Here is a 7147-nt window from a genome sequence, read left to right as displayed (position 1 = left end):
CCAGTGCCTTGGTTTTCTCAGAGATGTTTACTGCCAATTTCATTTTTTCCTCTCTGGGTGTATCATATGTTCTTGTTTCTTTGTATACTTTGTAAGTTTTCATTGAAAACTGGTACTGGACATTTTGAATATTTCTATGTGCTATTATTATTATTGCAATGAAAAATAACAAGCACTGGCCAATATGTGAATAAATCAGAGCTTTCATATATTGCTGTAAAATTGTGCAGCTGCTATGGAAAGTAGTTTGGTGGTTCCTCAAGAAGGTAAATACATAATTACCATATGATTCAGCGATTTCCCTCCCACATACACATCCAAACAATATGAAAACATATATCCTCACAGAAACTTGTACATGAATGTTTAAAACAACATTATTCATAATAGCCAAAATATTGAAACAGCTCAAATGTTCATCAACGAATGAATGGACTTTTAAAAATGTGGTTTAGTGCTCATTTCTACAGCACATATACTAAAATTGGAATGATAGAGAGATTAGCATGGCCCCTTTGTAAGGATGACATGCAAAATCGTGAAGCATTCCACATTTTAAAAAATAAGTAAAAAATAAAAATATGGCTTATATATACAATGGAATATTATTCAGTAATTAAAAGGAATGAATTATGATAGATGTAATTTGGATGATCCTCAAAAACATTATGCTAAGTATAAGAAGCCAGATACAAAAAATCATATACTGTATGATTCCTTTTATATGAACTGTCCAGAATTGGCAAACCCATAGAAAGAAAGATTAGTGGTCAGGGCTGGGGGAGTGCGAATGAGGAGTGATGACTTAACAGCTGCAGGATGTTTTCCTGGGGTGATGAAAATGTTTGGAAATGAGAGAAGTGATGGAATGTACTAAATGGTACTAGACTATACACTTTAAAATGACTAACTGTATGTTATGTGAGTTTCACCTCAAAGAAAAACTTAGTAATCCATAGCTCATCTTCTGTCTTCCAACTAATCATTTCCACTCAAAATTATTATTTATCTTATATTTTTAACCATAATTAAACATTGCCATGATATATTGCTAGGTGTTAAAGTCTCTCCCTTTCCCCTTCTCTATTGTAAAGTAATAAAGTAAATTATTGGGACCCTTTTTCCATTTCCAATCAATAATGAACAATTACAACTTGTCTTTATGTTACCATTCTCTGCAAAGAAGGCTTATAGCAGCACTTAGTTGGTACCTATCTGCAGGTGAGAGGGAGACATTAATTAAATGCTAGCTATATTTCAGACACTATGCTCAGCTACTTACACATGATATCTCATTCCATTTTCATACAAATCCAGAGATAATATTATCCCCAATTTGTAAATGTGATGATCTACAGTGGAGTTCCAAGGTGGCCCGAGGACACGCAGCTCATATGTAAAAACCCATATTAAGACTGAGTTTTGCATGACCCCAAAGCCTGTGTTCCCTCTCCTATGTACTATGTCATTCTAGCAAGTTCCTTAGAGCTCTACCAGTCACTATATAACTGAGGATGATTTATCTGTTAAGTAAGGCCAATATGTCAATGCCATCATTTTAATACATGAGTGAAGCTGGGGCTTTCCCATATTAAGACAGTATCTATAAAACTCGGCATTTTCTCTTTACCCATAGTTATGGTTATAATCAATTATGAGACTTCAGACCAAAAGGCAAATGATAATAGTGGAAAATATTCAAGTTAACACACTTGTCAGTATATTTTTTTGTTTTACAATTGAGTCCTCTTCAATTGTGGGAAATGCACTGGCATCAATAACTTACTCTAAATCTGTGGGTCCATCATTTTGAGAAGAGGCTCTCCCTGGGTTCTGTGGCAAGGACAGGGTCTCTCAAGGGGTGTGCTAAGCCTTCACCTGCTCGCTCTCTAGTATACAGAGTTGGCACATGGCAGTGACAAGCTCACAAGCCACAAGCTCTTACCGCACAGCACAGGGTCCATGACAGAAGATGCACAGTGCTGCCTGGGTTCCTGGATGTTAGTGAGCAGTCAGGAAGGTTGAAACAGCCTTAGAGGGCAGGAGAAATGGCCCCTTATCTCAGATGGGCAGATCCCAAGCCATTAGACCACCATTATCACTTCATTTTCTTTTTGTCTTAGAGACTTTCCTGGGTTGGAGTATAAACACCTCAAGGAGGGGTGTGATTAACTAACACTTGGGTCACCCTCACTCACCGTCACTCACCCACTGCTACCTGAGCCCAGATTTTGATGCTGTGCCTGACAAGTATAAAAATTCCATGGACATGGACATAGGAAAAATAATTGGATCAGAAGCTGTAAAAGTTCAACTAGATCCTACCTCAACTAGAACCATTATCTGAACTTCCCTCATATTCCTTGAAGCCAGAAGCAAAGGCAAGATCTAGCCTCTAGCTGAAAGCCTCTCATCCATGGGCTTCTGGTGCCCCACACTCGCCCATTCAGTAAAGGAACAAAATGAGTGGGGATATCAACTTGTTCAAGGACTTCGGGCATCAATAAAGTTGTCATTTCCCCTTCCCATAACCCAAATACCATCCTTTCGTCAGTTCCTCCTGAAGCCACTTGGTCCGTGTGGTGGGTCTTTGCCCTTTTCAGTGTGCCCCTTGATGAAGACACGCAGTGCCTTTCACCCTTACCTGGGGAGCACAACAGTATACCTGAATGGTTATGCCTCAGGGGCTCACTGACCCTTCCTCCTATTGTGACCAGGTCCTTTATCAAGACTTAAAGGATCTAAATCACTCTCGTGATTCAATGCTGACACTATATGTAGATGATCATCTACATTTGCTCAGAGAACAAAGCCTGTGAAAAGGACTCCATTCACTTTCAGCCTTGGCAGAAAAGGGACATAAAGTTTCAAAAGATAAATTACAGGGCGCCTGGGTGGCTCAGTCGTTAAGCATCTGCCTTTGGCTCAGGTCATGATCCCAGGTTCCTTGGGCTCCCTGCTCAGCGGGAAGCCTGCTTCTCCCTCTCCAACTCCCCCTGCTTGTGTTCCCTCTCTCGCTGTGCCTCTCTCTGTCAAATAAATAAATAAAATCTTTAAAAAAAAAAAACAAAAGATAAATTACAATTTTGCAAAACACATTATTTAGGGTATGACCTATCTCAGGAGGAAAAAAAAGCACTCTTCCAATAGACTAAAGACTAGCCAAACTTAACCCAGGCCCCTCACAAAATGACATTTGGGAGGATTTCCAGGTGTAACTGGATATTACAGACAATGGGGGCCATTTTTATCTGAGATTGTGACACCTCCTTTATGAATTGACTAAGTTCTCAGGGAAGGACTGAGGGACATTTCCTCCTAGAGGCATTCTGGAACCTGAGGAAAGCTCTTCACCAGCCTCCTTCCCTGGCATCCCTAACTATGAAACTCCCCATCATCTATTTGTGGAAGAGCAATCCACACAAGCCATTGGAATTTTAACTCAACTTCTAGCAAAGCCCATCACTTACTACAGCCTTGGGTGGAAGTCCTCCACTCTATGAGGTCATCAGCTTGCTCTAATGGTTTCTGGTCCACTCCCTGCTTCTGAAAATAGGCTGCTTCTAGGGAATCTCTGAAGCTCAAGGTCCCTTATTGAAATAGTCTTCCAGCTTGATGGAATTCTGGATTGCTTCTTTATTTGTGAATCATGAACCAAGTTGTGAAATCTGACTCTTTTGAATTTTACTGCTAGATTTGTTGTTAGTAATAGATGGTGAGGGGCCTTCCAACGAAGTTCAAGAGCAGTTTTCTCAGATGTGTCCTCCAATAGGCAAAACCTCTGGGTTGAAGGTCATGAAGAGGCTGTTTAGAATCATGTGGTGGGAAGGCATCCTTCACCGGCTGGTGATGGAGGGGGCGGTACATGAGTCCCTTGCAGTATATTCCCATGTCTGTGTGTAGCAGGGCAGGATTTAGTATCAGAGGTGAAGTCCCTAAATGCATAGGCTTTCCCCATTACCAGGTCATAGGGTAACTAATGTGTCCTTGAGGGAGTAAACCATGTGGCTGTAAGGACTAGTGTATTTTGGCCAAAAGAACTCAGGGTTTCTGAAAATTTTGCTAGTTTTAATTTAAGGATGCCTTTGGCTCTTTCAGCCTTTCCAGAATACTTTGGATGGCAGAGGCGGTATAATTTTTGAGCAAGTAGTAACTCTTTACACAGTTCTTTCATAATGATTCCTATAGTGTGTGCCTTGATCACTTGATATAAAAGTTGGGATGCCCCTGGTTGGAAACAAAATCAAAGTTTTTAGCCACTGTAAAGGGCTACCGCTTCTTGGCAAGGAAATACTTCAACCCATCCTGAAAATATGCATATAGTAACTAAAACATTCAAATCCCATGGAGAGTGGAAGCCAGATAAAACCCATTGAAGATATTTAAAAGGCCCTTGAGGCTTTGGTTCCAGGCGATGTACCATTGTGATGGGTAATTTTATGTGTGAAGATTATGGGGTACCCAAACCAAGCATTATTTCTGTGTGTGTCTGTGAGTGAATTTCCAGATAAGATTAGCATTTGAATTGGTGTACTCTATAAAGCAGATTGCCCTCCCCAATTTGGGTAGGCATCATCCAAGCCACTGAGGGCCTGAATAGAGCAAAAGGAAGGAGGAATTAGCTCCTTTTTCTTCCTGCTTGCCTGCGTGAGCTGGACGCAGTCTTCTCCTGCCTTGGACCAGGATTCCTACCAACAGGATGTGGACTGGCATTGCACCACTGGCTTTCTGGGTCTTCAGCTCACACAATAGACTGTGGGACTTCTCAGCTTCCTTAATGGTGTGAATCGGTTAGTTCCTCATCATAAATCATCCTAGCCTGTGACTTTTCCCATGTCCCTCTCTCCCAGATAAAGAATCAATTATTAAAATCTATTTATCAGACTCCAGGTAATTCTAAATTTTAATTCAATAACCTTCATAGAGCAATGGGCAAAATCCCTGCCACTTGAAAGAGAACAACAGAGATCCAAATACACAACCATCTATGTCATAGGCATCCAAATACACAACCATCTACGTCTCTGTCCCTCTGTTCCTGGACCACCTACGTCATAGGCAAGTCCTCTGTTCCTGGATCTCCATGTGCCCTGGCTGGATACTACTTTTTGGGGGGCCAGTTGGTGCTGCTTCCCTCAGACTAACACCTCATTCACTTTAGGAAAAGTACTCTGAGACTTGTCTGTATACAGAGGCCCTATTCTGGAGACCACCAGCCTGGAAACCCTAACTCAGACATGAACTCAAAAATGAGGCCACCTTGATTATTCAGGCACTTTTCCTGGATGGCTTTCTGATTCACTGTGATGCCAACAACCAGAGCAATGTTCCTAAAGGTGGGAACTCTACAGAGAGAAGGAGAGCTACTGTTTCCCGTAGAGGAGCTGTGAGCACCGTTGCCCTGAAGAGCTGCAGACTGGCATAAGTGGTGATGGGTGGTGGGGCTTGCTCTAGAGTCCTTGTTGGCTGGTCAGGGCAGGGTCTGTGCCACTGCGGATGCTTCTTGCTTTATTGGGATCAATGAAGCAGAACAGACAGTACCTTACCATAAGGAAAAGCCATTTGTCTCTTCAACGTTAATCCTCATGGCCTATGCGATTTTTTTCTCTTGTCTGGGTTGGGCAAATGGGGTTCCTAGATCCAAAGCACCCTACAAGACTATGAATTGGGGACACCTGGGGGCTCAGTCAGTTAGGAGTCTGACTCTTGACTTCAGCTCAGGTCATGATCTCAGGGTCATGGGATCGAGCCCCATCTTGGGCTCTGTGCTGGGTGTGGAAACTAATTGAGATTCTCTCTGTCCCTCCTTCTGCCCCTCCCCTGCTCTAAAAAAAAAGACGAAAAAAACTATGAATTGTTCTTGTCTTTGTCACAGTGGTCATGATGCTGATCTGTCCCATCCTGTCTGGTCTTGAATGCTTCTGGGCAGCTGGTCTCTCAGGTCAGATTGTTGCCATGATCATGCAGCAACAGAAAACACACATCTCCTGACTGTAGAGGCAACAAGACAGTCCCCAAGCTGTGAAGGTCCCCAGCCTCCCATGAATGGGTGAGCCTCTCACAGGTTTCAGAAAGACCCAGAGGGAGGGGAACTGGGAGACTAAATATACAAATGGACATTTACAGCAGTCTCTGTAGCCATCAGCCCAGAATGAGCAGGACTTGGTCAATGACTGCCAGATTCCCCTGTTTTCTCCTCTTCCAAATTAGGGCCAGCCGAGAAAGTACACTCCCCACACCTGGATGACCCCCAGACATAAACTGTCACAACTCTGCTTAGCCACCTCCAACTTGCCTGTGCCAACAGCCTCCAATCGGAGCGTCCTCTCCTGCCCACTCCTGGGTTTCTACCAAATGCAAGCGATGGTGGCTGACTCACTTGTTAGTGCAGGATCTGGATAAATGGCAGCTGTGTGTGCTCACTTGGGTGTCTTCATTTATTTCACATGACAAACTGCATTTATGTAGATTATGAGACTGCCTGAAACAGGTGCTAAAAACTGAAACTGGAGTGGCCTTTCCAAAGCATACACTTGTTTAGATCACCACCTTGCTTTAAAACCTTTCATGGCTCCCCATTGCCCTTGGAATAAATTACTCTTTGTAACTGGACATAATCTATCCCTGATTGGTTTTCCAGCCTTCTCTCTCTTGCACTGATAACCAAATTGACCTTCTTTTATTTTCTGGAACATGTCTTGCTCTCTTTTCCGTTCGGGCTTTGGGACAGGCCATTTCTTCTACCTGGAATACTCTCCTATTTCTCTCTTCACCTGATTACATCTTCAGTAAAGACATCACTTCCCTGGCCAGCTCTTCCCAATGCCTGCCTGGGTAAGTTGCTCCTCCTATTGTTACTGGACTACACCATTATTCCACTGATTATTATCCCATTGATTACTTGGTTATGTTTACCATACCACTGTAAGCTGAATTACACTGGTCATACACCACACCAAGCTTGACTCTGTCAATCCTCCCTGTAGTGTTACAATTGTTCATGGAGATAATCTAAATTAACGTATCTGAAAAATTTCTTCTGAAGAAATTATTTCTAGAATTAATTATGATAGAATTACTTTCTATTGGCATGGGATCTAATGCTTTGTCAGTTACATAGTATCACCAACACCACCCTTTCACAAAG

General features: G+C 42.4%; 1 non-coding gene across 1 annotated transcript; it reads left to right on the top strand.

Moving 5' to 3' along the window:
• Positions 1–454: 454 nt before the first annotated feature.
• Positions 455–558, top strand: LOC116643869. Its single transcript, XR_004301651.1, has one exon. It is a non-coding gene; the product is annotated as a U6 spliceosomal RNA (small nuclear RNA).
• The last annotated feature ends 6589 nt before the right edge of the window (positions 559–7147 follow it).

This window comes from Phoca vitulina, unplaced genomic scaffold (assembly GCF_004348235.1).
Source record: "Phoca vitulina isolate PV1807 unplaced genomic scaffold, GSC_HSeal_1.0 scaffold27, whole genome shotgun sequence".
In the NCBI taxonomy this organism is placed as follows: domain Eukaryota; kingdom Metazoa; phylum Chordata; class Mammalia; order Carnivora; family Phocidae; genus Phoca; species Phoca vitulina.
The sequence above is the reverse complement of the archived record's forward strand: the minus strand, read 5'-3'. Positions and strand labels throughout refer to the sequence as shown.